The 17,281-nt window shown below is 46.5% G+C and overlaps 1 protein-coding gene across 5 annotated transcripts in view; it reads left to right on the top strand.

The window, feature by feature from the left end:
- The window catches only part of IGSF3 (immunoglobulin superfamily member 3), a 162,743-nt gene that overhangs the window by 63,507 nt on the left and 81,955 nt on the right, over positions 1 to 17,281 (top strand). The gene's annotated exons all lie outside the window — the stretch shown is intronic.

Below are 17,281 nucleotides of genomic sequence, written 5' to 3'. Positions count from 1 at the left end.
ACGGCTAGTGGCGTTCTGTTATTTTCTTTGTTAGGCCTGTCCTGTAGTAGGTGACTTCTGGGAACTCTTCTGGCTCTATCAATCTGTTTCTTCACTTCTGCAGGTGGGTATTGTAGTTGTAAGAAAGCTTGATAGAGATCTTGTAGGTGTTTGTCTCTGTCTGAGGGGTTGGAGCAAATGCGGTTGTATCGCAGAGCTTGGCTGTAGACGATGGATCGTGTGGTGTGGTCAGGGTGAAAGCTGGAGGCATGTAGGTAGGAATAACGGTCACATAAACACCACCCTATACCGGAAACCTACTGATCCTAGGAGGGGAGGTGTTCAGAAAGAAACCTTGACCTGAATTAGTAGTGAGTTGCCTTGTGGTTTTGTGGGGCTGGGAGGAGACATTTTTCCATTTTGATACTGGGGCTGGCCAGTCAGCTTAGTCCCTATAACAGTTTTACAATCTTTATCTGATATAGGTTTAAGAGGATTTCCCTGGGTATGGTGGATTATTATAAGTCGGCAAGCAGTCTCCAGCTGATATTCCTTCAGAAAGTATTTATTTTAAGAGGGTTTAACTGTATTTAATTTTTTTTGCATTGGCTATAAGTAAATTGTTTACACTATTTAAAAAAATAGAATCTGGGTAAAAATGAAGGTATTATGGCTTTCTAGTCTGCCCTTAAGGGAGGGGAAGAGGTATCTGGGGTAGACCAAAGAAAGTAAAGCAGCAATGTGGATAAATGTAACCTCATTCCACAAAATGCTGACTAGTCATACTGTCACCCATCCGTTGATAAGTTGGAGGTATTGTGGAAGGGAGTATTTCAAGAAAATCTCAAGTGCTGCATAATGTTTCAGTAGGCGTGTCCCCTCCCATAATTCACTAGTGAACTAATGACCCAGCATAGTGTTAGAAGCGCTAGGCTGCTGCAGGCTCCATCTTTTGATGAAATGTGAAGCTGAAGTACTCTGGCCACTTAGCGGATGGTTAGTAATAACATGGTGCATTTTTTAAGAATAGGGGTTGTTAACTGTAGTATTTTGGCCAAGTGCCATTTGGTGTAATTACATTATTTTTTCCCCAAACTTCTCACTATGGTATTCTTTACTTACACTCCTCAGTTTGTTGTTCTGCAGTGTTACCATACACTGAAACAGCTGTCCTGCCACATTCCATCTCAGACATGGTTGCATTTCAGTGGTGGGTTGTGTGTGCGCATACACAAGGACAGAGTATATGTTTGTAAAAGTGCTTTCGGATATTTTAGAGCACCTTTCATCTTGAAAGGTGATGGTACTCACTGTTCACCTCTAACCCTTTTTAAGGCTTTCATGCCACCTACACTATCCACATAAAACAAAGGAAGACAAGCCAGGCTGTATTCAGAAAGTTGAAGGAAAGATTGTTCAAATGTATCTTTTTTTTCAAACCATACAAAGGACTTTGAATGCTGCTTCCTTGGTCTTTCTCTACTAAATTTCCTTTAACAGTGTTCCCAGGGTTCCTTATATTTCAGGATGTCTGAGGGCAAGAAGCCCAAAGCATGACCTTATTTATCTTTCAGATCTGTTTTCCTAGAGCACATAACTTGCTGTGTGTCTATAAAAAACAACTTCACATTGCCCCTGTCTTATTCCTCCTCCCCTTCTTCAATGTACTTTAATAAAGAAAAACTGCCTTAGGGATATAAACAAACATAAATAACACCTACTAGCTTAGCATGACTCTTCTGCTGTTCAGAACTGTTCTTGAACATTGACCTGTCGCCTGTGAAATATTGCAAGTCCTTAGCATGTTGGCCTAATGACAGTAGAATAACCACTCTACCTGTTCTAGTCACCTAAGGGAGAATTTTCTAGGGGTGGGCAGGAGAGGGCAAGAGGATAGAATTAGGACTAAAGGGATGAAATTGAACAAAAACCGCCATACTGAATGCTTGGGGGGAAAATCTCATAATGATGCAAATCTGAGACTGTAAACTAGTCTTGCAAAGTCAAGTGATGGAGCATCTATTGCTTTAAAACTGAACTGGACCTCTCAACAGAACAGTCCGCTACTGGCTGAGTTAGAGCAATCCATTACCTTTTCCCTTTCTGCAGTGTCTGCCCCACCTCTAGTTCCTCTGATTTTATTTACATCTGTGATCTTCACTCTTAGCTTTCAGGGCCCTACCGGTCTGGTAGACTCTCCAAGTGTGTCTCAGGGCTGCTGACTTTAAATCTGATGTGATCAGGAGCAGCATGTTCAAAATCTCAGTCCTGAATTTCCCACTAGGCTGCTCCAAACTTGGCTGTGATAATCTCTGGAGCTAGTTAAGTGCTGCATATGTTCTGGTATGCAGCACTCTAAAGGGCATTTTTAAATATTACGTATTACTAAGAACAGTAATTCAATATCCTATTAACTATGAAATATACAAAGGAAATATTGTTTTAGCCAGCACAGGCAGGGCAGGGTGCCCATGAGACATGGATGGATCAGGTTGTGCCCACACACCCTTTCAGTTTGTTACACATTTATTGAAGGGAACCTGGCTTTATAAATGCTAAATAAATCTATTTCTCTGTTACAAACTAGCACTAAATATATTCTTTTCTCTTCTTGAAAGTGAGAGAATCTTGAAAATCCAATTTGCTTGCCAGTTTGTGCTGTGTATACAAACCACTGGAAATACATAAGCAATAAGTTACTCATCTGAGGGTTAATGACCAGGCTTTTCAGCCCTGTAACCATTGAAGAACTGTACCACTGCAAATTATATTGATGTAAATTGCAACAATGCAGCTCCTCTGCACCAGTCAACCTGTTTCAGGTGCACTAGAACAACCTGTCCGCACGCTCTTGACTGCATTGTGGGTGCTTATCCCACAGTTCCCAACACAGCTCCTTGAAGGTTAGCTAGCTTGCACAGGAATACATGGACCTCATGAAGGAAGAGGCTAGCAAAGAGACATGAGCTATAGTTGTTGGAGGCTCATTCGGCCCATAATTTATAAGTAAGAAACTCTGAACTGTTGAACCTGCCTGCCAGAGATGCCTACAGGCTACGAAGTGCAGAGCCTTGAACAGAAGAGTCACCTGAAGGGGCGTTGTGGGGCATTTGGAGAAGACTGGGGGGACCCATTGCAACAGTGATACAGAAACACTAGGGCTTCCAGGAATCCTTCAGCTTTACAACAATGCCACTTTGGGTCCATCTGCATACAATAGTGGTGAGACTTGGTCCAAACGAGTGCTGCAGGGCCGGTGCTCACAGTGCTTGTTTAACAAATAAAACTATGGAGGCATTACAAGTAATACCAAAGGCCACACTAGAGCAGTGGTGCATAAACTTTTTCCAGTTGCAACTCCATTCCCTTTCACAGAATTTGTCATGCCCCCTCCACTACGTGTAATCTGAAACTGTGTTTTGTTTTGTCTGTTTTTTTCCCCAAGGGCTCTACCCTTCAGTGGGACTGAGATCCTGCTGTCATAATAGCGGGAGCAGGATAAAAATTCAACAGACAATGCCAGAGTGGGTAGTGTGGGGTGGGATGGGAGTGTGATTAAAAAAATGGTACTCCTGTGCCACAAACAACATGAATGCCCCAGCCAGCAGCCACCGCTCTTACTTCTGCACTGCTGCCGGTAGCGGTTCTGCCTTCAGAGGTAGCCGTACCGAGAGCGGCAGCTGCTGGCTGGGGCATTCATGTTGTTTGTGGCATGGGAGGACTTTTTAAAATCTCATCCTGCCCACAATACCCAGTCTATTTTTATCCCTCTATTGTGGCAGCAGTACTTGCTGGATCCCAGTTTCTTCGCGTCCCCTCAGAAAATGTGTCTCATCCCAGTTGGCACACCACAGCTCTAGACAACCTGTCCAGTAGCAGAACTCCCCCGTCCAGTAGCAGAACTCCCCCGCATGTAGGTCTGGAGGAAGCAGCATTTCCTTAGTGGGGCAATGGAAGTGAATTTGTGTCTGGAGTAGTTGTCTCACTAGTGGGGTTGCTATTGGCTATGGTGGCTGAGAGGCTGAATATCTGCACCTGGGAGCCACTTCCATGGGACCAATTCCCCCTTCAGACAGTGGTTCATGGGTGGGGTAAGTTGTATCCAGGCATCCTTTCTGCATTTAAAAATGGACCAAAGCTGGACTCTGTACCTGCTATTAAGGCAAGACTTCAAATAGGATTGGCAAAGCCCATCCTCTGGGTTAGAATAGAGGGACTGGGGTGATTACCTCCATGCTGTCTCTTGCCATTTGGTTACCCCCTAATACACACATGTATGTGTGTGTAGATCTAGATAGATATAAAAATGTTGAGGAATTAATGGAAAACCAAAGAAGATACTGAAGGCCTCTGAAGTGACTTGATTGGTAACAAGGGCTTGAGAGGAATAGGTAACATACTAGTGCAACAGTTCTCAAACTGTGGGTTGGGACCCCAAAGTGGGTCACGACCCTGTTTTAATGGGGTTGCCAAGGGCTGGCATTAGCCTTGCTGGGGCCCAGGGCCGAAGCCCAAGCCCCATTGCCCAAGAGCTTCAGCAGTGAGTGTGTGTGAGGGTGGTGGAGGGGGGCTCAGGTTACAGGCCCCCCGGCTGACGCTGAAGCCCTTAGGATTCGGCTTTGGCCCCCACACCAGGGGTGGTGGGGCTCTGGCTTTGGCGCCTCCTGCCTGGGGGTGGCAGGGCTTGGACAGGCTCAGGCGAGCTCAGGCTTCAATCCTCCCTCCTGGGGGTTGTGTAGCAATTTTTGTTGTCAGAAGGGGGTTGCAATGCAATGAAGTTTGAGAACCGCTGTACTAGTGTTTAGTTCATTTTAGATGATTTACACCTTATTTTTGTGGCCAGAGCAGACAGCACAATGTCTTTCACCTCAGAGGCGTGATGCCCATCAGATTTCATCTACTTCAGGAGGATCCTACTGAAGGTCCGATCTAACTCTTTGCAGTGTCTTGTGGTTGTCTTCAAAGATGTGGTGTGGGGATTTAGTGGAACCTTGGCAAGACAGCACTGGTTCTCCTATCTCAGGTCAGGGCTTGTCACTTCAAGTGAATTCACTGCTGGTGAAAGGTGCCAGTCTGAAGTTCCCTGTCTAGGCAAAGAACAGGCAAGCGCAAGCTTTCCTATGCTGCTATATCGGGGTGGCCAACCTGAGCCTGAGAAGGAGCCAGAATTTACCAATGTACATTGCCAAAGAGCCACAGTAATACATCAGCAGCCCCCCATCCGCTCCCCTGCTCCCACGCCTCCCGCCCACCGGCAGCTCCCCTCCCCGCACCTCCCAATCAGCTGTTTCATGGTGTGGAGGAGACTTGGAGGGGGAGGAGCGAGGGCATAACAGGCTCAAGGGAGTGGGCGGGAAGGGGTGGAGTGGGGGTAGGGCCTGTGGCAGAGCCGGGGGTTGAGCAGTGAGCATCTCCTGGCCCACTGGAAAGTTGGCACCTGCAGCTCCAGCCCCGGAGTCGGTGCTTGTACAAGGAGCCGCATATTAACCTCTGAAGAGCCGCATGTGGCTCCGGAGCCACAGTTCGGCCACCCCTGTGCTATATCATTGACCACCTTTAGGGGTTTGAGAGGGGAGTCTGTTTTCCATGGCCCATTCAGTCCTTGGTGCCTCCGTTAAGACTGCAATGAGCAAGCTGCATAGTTCTCATTACAGGGATGGCTTTTGATGTGGTCATTTGATGTGGTCCTGCTTTGAGCAGGGGGTTGGACTAGATGACCTTCTGGGGTCCCTTCCAACCCTGATATTCTGTGATTCTATGATTTGTACACTAGGAGCCAGACTGAAATCTTCAAATTTTCTTCCATAATCTACTGCAGAAGTATCGGGTGTTACCAGCTTTTGGTCACTACCCACCTGTGTTTGATTTGAACCAGTGACCTATAGGTCCCTATCCCATTACCGGTCACTTGAGACACGCAGACACCAATTTTCTTAGCTGAAGTTACCCAGGTGAGGGAAATAGTATGATGTATAGATATACTAGAAAAGAGAACCACCAGTTGAATCACATGTCGTTCCCTGATGTTCCTTGACAGGAGACCTACAAATAAAGCCAGGAATACAAACCTGTGCTGAACCTGATTAAGCTTAAGAGATCTGACTGTCCTATCCTGGGGGGTATTGCTGCAGGCCGTCTAACTGGGAACTGTTCCCACTGCAGCAGCACTAACATTAGGATTTGTCACTCAGACCCCATCACGATGTGCATTTTGTCCATTGAACGTAGCTCTTACGCCATGTGCTCCTGTGAAAATCTTGTTTAGTCGTTATACTGCAAGTGGATTCCACCGAGAGCCTCATCTCTCAAATATCTCTGCAAAAGTCTTTACAGTCACTGCTCCAGCAATGTCTGTGTTTTGCAAAGTAGGGACAAGCCATTCTGCACTTGGCAATATCTCACACGCAGCCTTGAGAATCAGGGTCTGTTTTTACTGAATGGGTGAACATTGGTCAAGACCCCAGGGTTGTCTCTTACTTCTCCACCCCAAACAGGTGTCATGACACCTTAAACTTCCATCTGAATTGGGCCTTAGAGACAGGCATGTTCTGTTTTAATAACCTGCTGAGGGGCATTCCCTTCTAATCCCCCTTGGCACTGCAGCACCAGCACTGAATTGTGCAATTTTGATGCAGAACCAGAACTGATTTTCCCACTTGGCATGATGGTCCCTGCCCAGCGGTTTGGTGTCCCACTCACCATGTTGCCTGAAGCACAGAGAGTGCTCACTGGGGTGCTTCCTCCTGTGCCGGATGCATGTGTAGCAATGCAGCAAGTGCATGGTGCTCTTGCGACCTGAATTCTGCCAGCATGCTCTATGCAGAGTGCCCAGCACCTCGGTACTCAATGACCCTGGTCTGCAGGGAACGAGGAAGCGCAGCTTCACATACACCAGAAAACTACTGCTAGCTAAGGTAAATGTACAGGGACCGTACTCTGTAGGAAGCCTAGCAGGCTCCCCGTTGTCTTGTCAGCTGTTGGCCAGCCGGCAGCAGGAAGTCTGCACCATTTTTGTGGACTACATAAAACCAAACACTTTCATTCCTTGCCAGTATACGTGTATTTTAGAGGATGTTTACGTAGCTCATACCCTTGTTCCTGCCAGTTGGATTTGTTTGTCTAGGAGCAGCATCCCTTGAAACACAATGACTCTTGTTCCTTTGTCTCCTCCAGTACCACGGAGTTAATCTTTTTCTTGGCACCTGATTATTTGCTGCTGTGGGTGTACACATGTGCTTCTCTGCTGCTTGTTTTGAAATTCTCATTTTGTATGCCTTAATCCCTGTCTAGAAGCCGTAGCCAGTTCCCTGATGCAGCTCAGTGACTTTGGGTTAATACCTGAGCCATGGTGAGAAACCACTGCTGAGAAAATCCAGCTTCTCGCCTTCAGTCTCCTGACAATCAGTATGCTGGTGGAGTTCGTGGGAGGCTTGAGATCCAGGTGTGTGTGTGTCTGTGTTTCAGGGGGGTGGTCTGGTGAATGAAATGCTTTATAAACAGTATTAAAACCTCGGATTCCCCCTGTGAGGTGGATGAGTATCGTTATCCCCAGTCTACGAGTGGCGAATCAGAGGCATAGAGATGGTGACTTGCAGAATCACACAGCAATGACAGACAGAAATAAAGCCCCAGAATTCTTGCTTGTTTCCCTGCTCTAATCAAAAGGCCATGTTTTCCCCCCACCCCATATAAAGAAGCTATTGGGAGTTAATTTCCTCCTTGTGTGTCAGTCTTTAGAAAATGGTGGTCATTAGAATAGCTGGCATATGACTGCCACACCTAGATCTCTACACTTTGTCCTGATGTTAGGGTGCCAGCTTTTAGCCTGGTGTTCCACCAAACGTTTAAGTTTGGTATTTCTACAGAAAGTGCTGCTGTCTCTTTATAGCGAGCATAGATGCAGATCTCTACAGGTGCCTTCTAGCATTTCCCCCGCCCCCGCCCCCACTTAGATGCCTGTGCTTTGCTGTTCCAGTAAACTCAGCTGTTTGGGCGTCAAGCTTTTTGAAGATTGCTTTCATCTTCCCCTGCATCCCACTAAAGACCCCCTAAATGTAAAGCCAGTTCAGAGTGCAACTATTTGCCTTCCTTGTATATCCCTCTTGTTCCCCTGAGTCTTCCTGGTGGTGATTCTCAGCCCCCCCCCTCCCCCCCCCCCATCTAGACCAGTGAAAAGTTATCTGATTTTATTTTCCCTGGTGCTTTTGTCAGTGTGTAATTAGCTGGTGCTGCCAGCGAAGTGTTGCTCCCGGGAGATTCTCTCTCTGACATTCGCAGCAGACGGTGACTAAAACAAAGAGACAGCTCTGTGTGCACAACATGTTCGCTTTGTACATTTCGTACTCCTTGCTGCTGTTGTGAGCACAAAGGGATCGCAGATGTGGAATAAATGGGAGCGGTTTGAACGAGTACCATAATCTCCCCTTTCCCCTCACTCTCTCCCTCCCCCCTGCCGCCCCTTTGCAGTCATTAGTTTGATTAAAATTGCATGAGCCACACTGGTGTGTATTTTTTTTCCTCGTTAACAAAAGAACATTTTGAGGTTTGATGAGGTGACTCTTCTCTAAGGAAAGGAAGTGGAGAAAGGGATTCAAGTTGTTTTAAAAACTCTCCATATGTATGGGTTACAGTCTTGGCCATAGGGCTGGCAATACCTGCTTTTCCTATAGGCATGCCACAAATAGACGACACAGTCCCTTGTGGCATGGTACCTGCTAACTGCCAACATAACTCCTAGTCAGGCTGGAGTGAAATTGATTTGGTAACAAAATAGAACTTGCTTACACTCTGGCTTCTAGCAGGAACATCCAAAAGGATATGGCAGGTGTGTAGTTTGCCCTAGAGGAACAAGCACATCTTTTGTCCAGGGCTTCCTGGATTTGTAATGGAATCTAAACATTATAAACAAACTGCTACATTGGATTATAAAACAAATACTAAAAGTAAAAAATTCTTCTCTCCTGCTGTCTTTGCTTTGCAAAAACTGAAGTACTGTATTTGCCAGTGCTTAAGCAGCCTCCCGTGCCCTCCTCTGATCCCTCCTGAATGTACAGCTGTTCCCATAGTTGGAGGAAAATGTCATATTTCCCCCCCACCCCCGCCTTGTTGCTGTCTCTGATGCTGAGGCACTGTTGTAGAATGGCTGCAGCAGCTCACTGGGAATCAAGAGATCTGGATTCTATTCCTGGCTCTGCCACTGACTCACAGCTTGACCTTGGGTAAGTCCCTAACTTCTCTGCCTCTCTGTCCCCAGTCTGTAAAATGCAGATAATACACACTTCCCTCCTGGAAGGCTGAATTGCATTAGGGTGACCAGATGTCCCGATTTTATAGTGACAGTCCCGATATTTGGCACTTTTTCTTATATAGGTGCCAATGACCCCCCATCCCCTGTCCCGATTTTTCACACTTACTATCTGGTCACCCTAGAATTGAATTGATGTTTGCAATGTGCTCTGAGAGGATCTAGGTATATGCAAGGTATTTTTTCCTACAGCTTTGTTCCTCCCTCGCCATGGTATTTCAGGCCAATCTGGTTCACAGAGCCTGCCTTTCTGAGACTCAGAGTTTTGGCCCTGTGTATTGGGGAGCACGGAGAATTGCTGGTGATGTTTATATGATTAGTTGTCCCCAAGGTGCTCTGCCTCTGGAGCTGTTAGACATGCAGGATTAATCTTTCCTTCCAGACTTGAACAGCAGGAATCCACTCGTAGTATGCAAAATGGGGCTCTGGGCAGCTGCAGGAGGGGCTGATAGTCTAGATGCCAGCTGGCTGCGGTGGAATAAGGAACTCTTAAAGCATAGCAGCTTTGTGGAGCTGCCCTGCCCTGTGCAGTAGCTGTAAGCACAACACACAGTGTGCTTGTCTCTTGGAAGGGAACTATCTAATCAAAGCTATTCTGAGGCGGGACACAGCTCTCTCCCAGAAATGTGTCAATTGCATCAATCTGCTCACAGGAACAGTTCAGGACCCTGGCAGGTGAGCCTGCTCAAGGCAGGTGTCTCACAATCCAGGCAGGTCCCTCTAAGGAGAGAGATGATCTGTCTAGCCCTATGGAACACCCTCACAGCCTTTGGGGGCAGAACATATTCCTGAGTGAGGGTCCGTTGGCAGTGAGGAAATAACCTGTTGCTAGCAATCCTTGCCAGAAGGTCTTCCTGGCCTCCCCGCAGCTGATACTGAAAACAGTTTTGTCCCCATTAACAGCTATCCTGCTTTCAGGACTGCTTGGTAGAAGAGTGGGGGTTGGGGAAGCCGCTGGTGACAAGCATGTGTAGTTTTCCTAACAAACACAGGCTCCAAGTAAGAGTTGCCCATGCAGAACAAGGAGACAAGCACTACTTGCTAGCATTGATGGTCATCCTCTGCTGGATTAATCTGTTTATAGCTGATATCTGGTCTTGACTCAACCTGTGATGATGGTCACCTCTGTGACTGTAGTGCCTCATGGCACAAATCAGTGCACCTCCAAAGCTGAATGATATGTGAAACTTAGTCTGTCTGTAGAGCAGCGATGGGTATGCAACACCTGGGGCCTGTAGTAAATAGGAATGGCTGCTTCTGGACCAATGGGTCAGACCTTGACCGGCTGCCTTTTAGTGGTCCAGGCCTTGAACATCAAGTTTCAAGGTAATTTTTATACTTAACCTCCTTGATGAACTGTGTCAGTTTATCAGAGTAGAACCCCATGGCTGTACCAGCTGCCTCCCAGTTCAGTTGTGTGCACTCAACTGCAATAAAGCTTGGGTTGATCTGGCCACAGGCCTAAATGAATGAGTGGCAAGCAGCAGTATCTCCCTGGGGCCATGTGAAGAAGTTTATTACTAAGAACATAAGAACGGCCATACTGGTTCAGACCAAAGGTCCATCTAGCCCAGTATTCTGTCTTCCGACAGTGGCCAATGCCAGGTGCCCCAGAGGGAATGAACAGAACAGGTAATCATCACGTGATCCATCCCCGTCGCCCATTCCCAGCTTCTGGCAAACAGAGGCTACGGACACCATCCTGGCTAATAGCCACTGATGGACCTATCCCCCATATATTTATCTAGTTCTTTTTTGAAACCTGTTATAGTCTTGGCCTTCACAACATCCATCCACAGGTTGACTGTGTGTTGTGTGAAGAAATACTTCCTTTTATTTGTTTTAAACCTGCTGCCTATTAATTTAATTAGGTGACCCCTCGTTCTCGTGTTATGAGAAGGAGTAAATAACACTTCCTTATTTACTTTCTTCACACCAGTCATGCTTTTATAGACCTCTATCATATTCCCCCCTTTGTCATCACTTTTCCAAGATGAAAAGTCCCAGTCTTATTAATCTCTCCTAATAAGAAACTGTTCCATACCCCTAATAATTTTTGTTACCCTTTTCTGATTAGGGTCTGGAATGGCTAAAGGGAGGAGTCTAGAACAGCGGTCCTAAAAGCCTGGAATACTAGTCCTCTGTAGCTGTACCTTGATTGTGTAAATCCCTGTGTAATGGGTGAGGTCCAGGAGGTTTTGTGATTGACTTTGTTGTTCACCCTCAGCACCACAACCGTTGTACTCTTAACACTGTGAGGTTGGGGGTATGAATTGGTGAAATAACTGGTTCCTCTCTGATGACTGATTCTTACAAGTTCCCCCTCTGTGTGAGCTGCTCTTCCTTCATTCTTAGGAATATGAAGCACTCCCAGGTTCAGAGGATGTCTAAAACAGATAAGCCAGGATGGTAGGAAGCCTCCAGTAATTTAGGTCTAACATATTAAAGACCACTGGCTTTCACCCAAGTGCTGCTGTTTAATCAACTTCACTGTGAGCTGAAAACTTTAAACGCTTGAAATAGGTCAGCATACAGAGCTGCAGGTGAAGAGGTGGGAGGAAGGGGAAGGAAGCCTTGTACTTCTATACCAACAACTGGGGAAAGCTCCTAGCCTGAAATGCAAGGTCTGAACTCAAGATTCTTTGTGTTCCCACTATGGAGTGAATCTCCTGTATGTCCTAGAAAGCAGCTCAACAGCTGCAGTGCAGACAGCCATTGACTCAAGGGCTAAAGGTTTATAAAGGGCCTGCAGAGCTTTATTTATTTATTTTAGGACCTCAAGATAAATATTAATAGTTATAAATCAAAATATTGGAATACTTACAGGGCCAGCAATTGGCTGGAATTTGATCCCTTTCACGTTATATAGTGACCCAGTCACACACGCAAAGAACTCTCCATTTGGATAGTTAGCCAACCAGGTTTGTGAAAGAATGGTAGGTTTTATGATAATAGCATGAAATTTGCCAGAGTCTTAAGACCTGTTCTGATAAATATTTTCAGATATGGGGCCATTGCCAACTAATGCCACGTTGGCTGTGGCGGCCATTTTAAATTCCGAATGCATTTTTTCTACTGATTGTTTGTGGTATTAAACCTTCCCTGTGTGTTTTTATTTTTTGTACGTTTATATTCCTGTTGTCTGAGGTGTCCTAAAAACTAAAGCAATGAGTTGTGATGGCTTGAGATTAAACAAAAATGTAAAGAATTACCATGCTCAGGAACATGTCACTGGAGAGTATTTACTAAAATATTAATTACATAGACAATTAACACAATAAGTTTACAAGTTTCTGTTCATGATCAGAAAGTTACATTTTCCCCCTTGCTAATAACGATATTTCAGATTGATCTGTGCATAACAGGATATTGCTGTGTCTCAAAAAGATTGAAAAAGCACCTTATATAAACATGAGGGCTGTTAAATGATTTAAAAAAATTAATCGTGATTAATTGCTGTTTTAATTGCCCTATTAAACAATTGAATACCATTTATTTAAATATTTTGGGATATTTCCTATACTTTCAAATATAGGCTCGGGGCTGGGTGCTCGGGGCTTCAGCCCTCTTGGGACTGAGGGTTTTAGCCTCCCATGATTAACGTGTTAAAAAAAACTAATGTGTTCATTTTGTTTTCAGTTAATCTCAGGCGTTAACTGCAATTGATTGACAGCCCGAATAAACATGCAGCCTAAAACAAAATAAAAAACGATCTTTCAGTCTTCCATGTATTCAAATGTCGCATTCCCCACTACACTGGCACGGGGTGATGTGACGCAGTGCTGTCTTGACACACTTGCGCCTTGCCTGCATCCCAATTTGCAGCCACGTCTTAGGAGTTCACGGCTGTATTAGTAGGAGCATTGCCAGCAGATCGAGGGAAGTGATTATTCCCCTCTATTCGGCACTGGTGAGGCCACATTTGGAGTATTGTATCCAGTTTTGGTCCCCCCACTACAGAAGGGATGTGGACAAATTGGAGAGAGTCCAGCAGAGGGCAACAAAAATTATTAGGGGGCAGGGGCACATGACTTACGCGGAGAGGCTGAGGGAACTGGAGATATTTAGTCTGCAGAAGAGAAGAGCAAGGGTGGATTTGATAGCAGCCTTCAACTACCTGAAAGGGAGTTCCAAAGAGGATGGAGCTCGGCTGTTCTCAGTGGTGACAAATGACAGAACAAGGAGCAATGGTCTTAAGTTGCAGTGGGGGCAGTCTAGGCTGGATATTAGGAAACACTGTTTCACTAGGAGGGTGGTGAAGCACTGAAATGGGTTACCTACGAAGGTGGTGGAATCTTCATCCTTAGAGGTTTTTAAGGCCCAGCTTGATAAAGTCCTGGCTGGGATGACTTAGTTGGTGTTGGTCCTGCTTTGACCAGGGGGTTGGACTAGATGACCTCCTGAGGTCTCTTCCAACCCTAATATTCTATGAGTTTAATAATCACTTGCTTCTGGGAGGGTTGTCCACAATGGACGCCACCCATCAGTGCCCTCAGCCCAACCCCATGCCTTGGATCAGGGAGTTCAGGAGCAGGTATCAAGGCCTGACCGGAGCAGTGTGGTTGGTATGCTGTGTTGCACCAGAGCAGCTTTGGTTAGTGGGAGGGCTTCCATAACTCTGCCCTTCTGTGTGAAGAGTCGCCTGCAGGTCTCATAAGCAGTGTTTGTGCCACTGGTCCTTTTCATACAGAAGCACCACAAAGCTCTCCAACAGAGCCCCTTAGATGATGGAACTATAAATTGTGGTGCCGCAGACAAATCCATGAAAGCCCGAGGTCACGTCTTCATATGTCTGCCAGGTCTCCCACGCAACCTCTTTCCTCTTCCAGCAAAGGCATACTCTGTTGCAACCAGTTTAGGCATGGAACCCCATTAAAGGCTTTGACTTGCCTAGGACAAGTGTCATGAGCAGATATCTTAACTGTTGTCCCAAATCCAATCCACAGTTCAGGGACCTGAAGCTTTGGCATGTATGTAACAGCAAGGAGTACTACGTCTGTGTCAGCTGTGCGTATGAGGACTTTAATACGTCCTCAACGGCATGCATCAGGAGCATGCAGCATCATTCTGGTATCTGCTTCCTTATAGTTGCATGGGGAAAGTCTGGTCTTATCACGTGCGGGACTGCAGTGTACATCTCGACCATCTGTGGTGATTACCTCTTTTTTTTCTACTGCCAGCTTTGTAATATACTTTGCAAGGAAGCAGAAGAGTTCATTTGTATTTTTATTGATGCACAGAAATTCTTGCCAGGTTAGTGGTAGAGGGACGTAAGGCTTGGCATTCCTCTTGATTCCTTTTCCTCCCCTGCTTCTGATCTAGACCTTGAGACTATGTGCAATGTAAACATCCCACACTGTATCCCTCTTTCTACCACAATGCAGCTGTGTCTGGAGGTATGGAATATATAGCCTAGTCAACAACTGTGTTGCTAGCAAGAAGTTTCAACATGTTCACCAGAATTGGTGCTGGCAATCTGAATTCTGGTGGCCGATCCTCCTTTCACTGTCCCGCCACTCCTGCACTTTTAGATTTTCATTACTTGAATGCTGCATTACTTCATGCAACATGTCTTCCTTGCTTTTACGTGGCCTCTTTCTGATTGTTGGGAGTCTTTCAGCCGGTGATAACACGGATGGCTGAGATCTCAAGGTTCCAACTGTAAAGGCAAAATGCAACACTTAACAGAGGCAGCATTATTCACACCAGACAGAGCAATGATTCCCCCATACTTAAGGGCAAGCACAGTCTACACAATAGCATAATTTGCCCGTCCCAAAGCGAGCGCACAAAACCCACGGGAGCCCCAGAATAGTGAGTAAGCACAGGCTCAGGCATGAATGATTGTTACAGGACGGCTGTACTGTCCTCTAGGTTTCTGTGCCTTGGGGAGAGCCAACAGTGGCGGGGGCCCCTATACTGATCACTGTCCCCACATTTTCCACAGGAGTTTGTCTTGGAATATATCTCTCTGCTGAGGGTGACGTGGGAAGCAAGGGAGGGTCTTCTACTGCAGTGCAGCTTCCGCCTTGGCCCATACGCAGCTTGCCTCTGTACAGCAATGGTCCCCCCACCCCTCACGGCACAGGGGCAGAGTGGCTCTCCCAAGAAACCTGCGCAAGTGCATTGCCCAAGTTCTGGATGAGACCTTTGAAGAGATCACTGAGGCCAATTACCATGATGTGAGAGAGCACATCAGTGCCCTATTCCACATCTAGGCCCTGGTCTACACTAGGACTTTAGGTCGAATTTAGCAGCGTTAAATCGATGTAAACCTACACCCATCCACACAATGAAGCCCTTTATTTAGACTTAAAGGGCTCTTAAAATCTATTTCCTTACTCCACCCCTGACAAGTGGATTAGCGCTTAAATCGGCCTTGCTGGCTCGAATTTGGGGTACTGTGGACGCAATTTGACAGTATTGGCCTCTGGGAGCTATCCCAGAGTGCTCCATTGTGACCGCTCTGGACAGCACTCTCAACTCAGATGCACTGGCCAGGTAGACAGGAAAAGAACCACGAACTTTTGAATCTCATTTCCTGTTTGGCCAGCGTGGCAAGCTGCAGGTGACCATGCAGAGCTCATCAGCAGAGGTGACCATGATGGAGTCTCAGAATCGCAAAAGAGCTCCAGCATGGACTGAACGGGAGGTACGGGATCTGATCGCTGTTTGGGGAGAGGAATCCGTGCTATCAGAACTCCGTTCCAGTTTTCGAAATGCCAAAACCTTTGTCAAAATCTCCCAAGGCATGAAGGACAGAGGCCATAACAGGGACCCGAAGCAGTGCTGCGTGAAACTTAAGGAGCTGAGGCAAGCCTACCAGAAAACCAGAGGGGCGAACGGCCGCTCCGGGTCAGAGCCCCAAACATGCCGCTTCTATGATGAGCTGCATGCCATTTTAGGGGGTTCAGCCGCCACTACCCCAGCCATGTTGTTTGACTCCTTCAATGGAGATGCAGGCAACATGGAAGCAGGTTTTGGGGACGAAGAAGATGATGATGAGGTTGTAGATAGCTCACAGCAAGCAAGCGGAGAAACCGGTTTTCCCAACAGCCAGGAACTGTTTCTCACCCTGGACCTGGAGCCAGTACCCCCTGAACCCACCCAAGGCTGCTTCCTGGACCCGGCAGGCGGAGAAGGGACCTCCGGTGAGTGTACCTTTTAAAATACTATACGTGGTTTAAAAGCAAGCATGTGAAAGGATTACTTTGCCCTGGCATTCGCGGCTCTCCTGGATGTACTCCCCAAGCCTTTGCAAAAGGTTTCTGGGGAGGGCAGCCTTATTGCATCCTTCATGGTAGGACACTTTACCACTCCAGGCCAGTAACACGTACTCGGGAATCATTGTACAACAAAGCATTGCAGTGTATGTTTGCTGGCATTCAAACAACATCCGTTCTTTATCTCTCTGTGTTATCCTCAGGAGAGTGAGATATCATTCATGGTCACCTGGTTGAAATAGAGTGCTTTTCTTCAGGGGACACTCAGAGGAGCCCGTTCCTGCTGGGCTGTTTGCCTGTGGCTAAACAGAAATGTTCCTCGCTGTTAGCCACGGGGAGGGGGGAGGGTTGAGGGGGTAGCCACGCGGTGGGGGGAGGCAAAATGCGACTTTGTAATGAAAGCACATGTGCTATGTATGTAATGTTAACAGCAAGGTTTGCCCTGAAAGAGTGTAGCCACTGTTTTATAAAATGTGTCTTTTTAAATACCGCTGTCCCTTTTTTTTCCTCCACCAGCTGCATGTGTTTCAATGATCATAGGATCTTCTCCTTCCCAGAGGCTAGTGAAGATTAAAAAGAAAAAAAAACGCACTCGAGATGAAACGTTCTCCGAGCTCATGCTGTCCTCCCGCACTGACAGAGCACAGACGAATGCGTGGAGGCAAATAATGTCAGAGTGCAGGAAAGCACAAAATGACCGGGAGGAGAGGTGGCAGGCTGAAGAGAGTAAGTGGCAGGCTGAAGACAGGGCTGAAGCTCAAATGTGGCGGCAGCG

The sequence above is a fragment of the Lepidochelys kempii genome, chromosome 1 (genome assembly GCF_965140265.1).
Source record: "Lepidochelys kempii isolate rLepKem1 chromosome 1, rLepKem1.hap2, whole genome shotgun sequence".
Lineage (NCBI taxonomy): Eukaryota > Metazoa > Chordata > Testudines > Cheloniidae > Lepidochelys > Lepidochelys kempii.
This window is presented reverse-complemented; position numbering and strand designations above follow the sequence as displayed.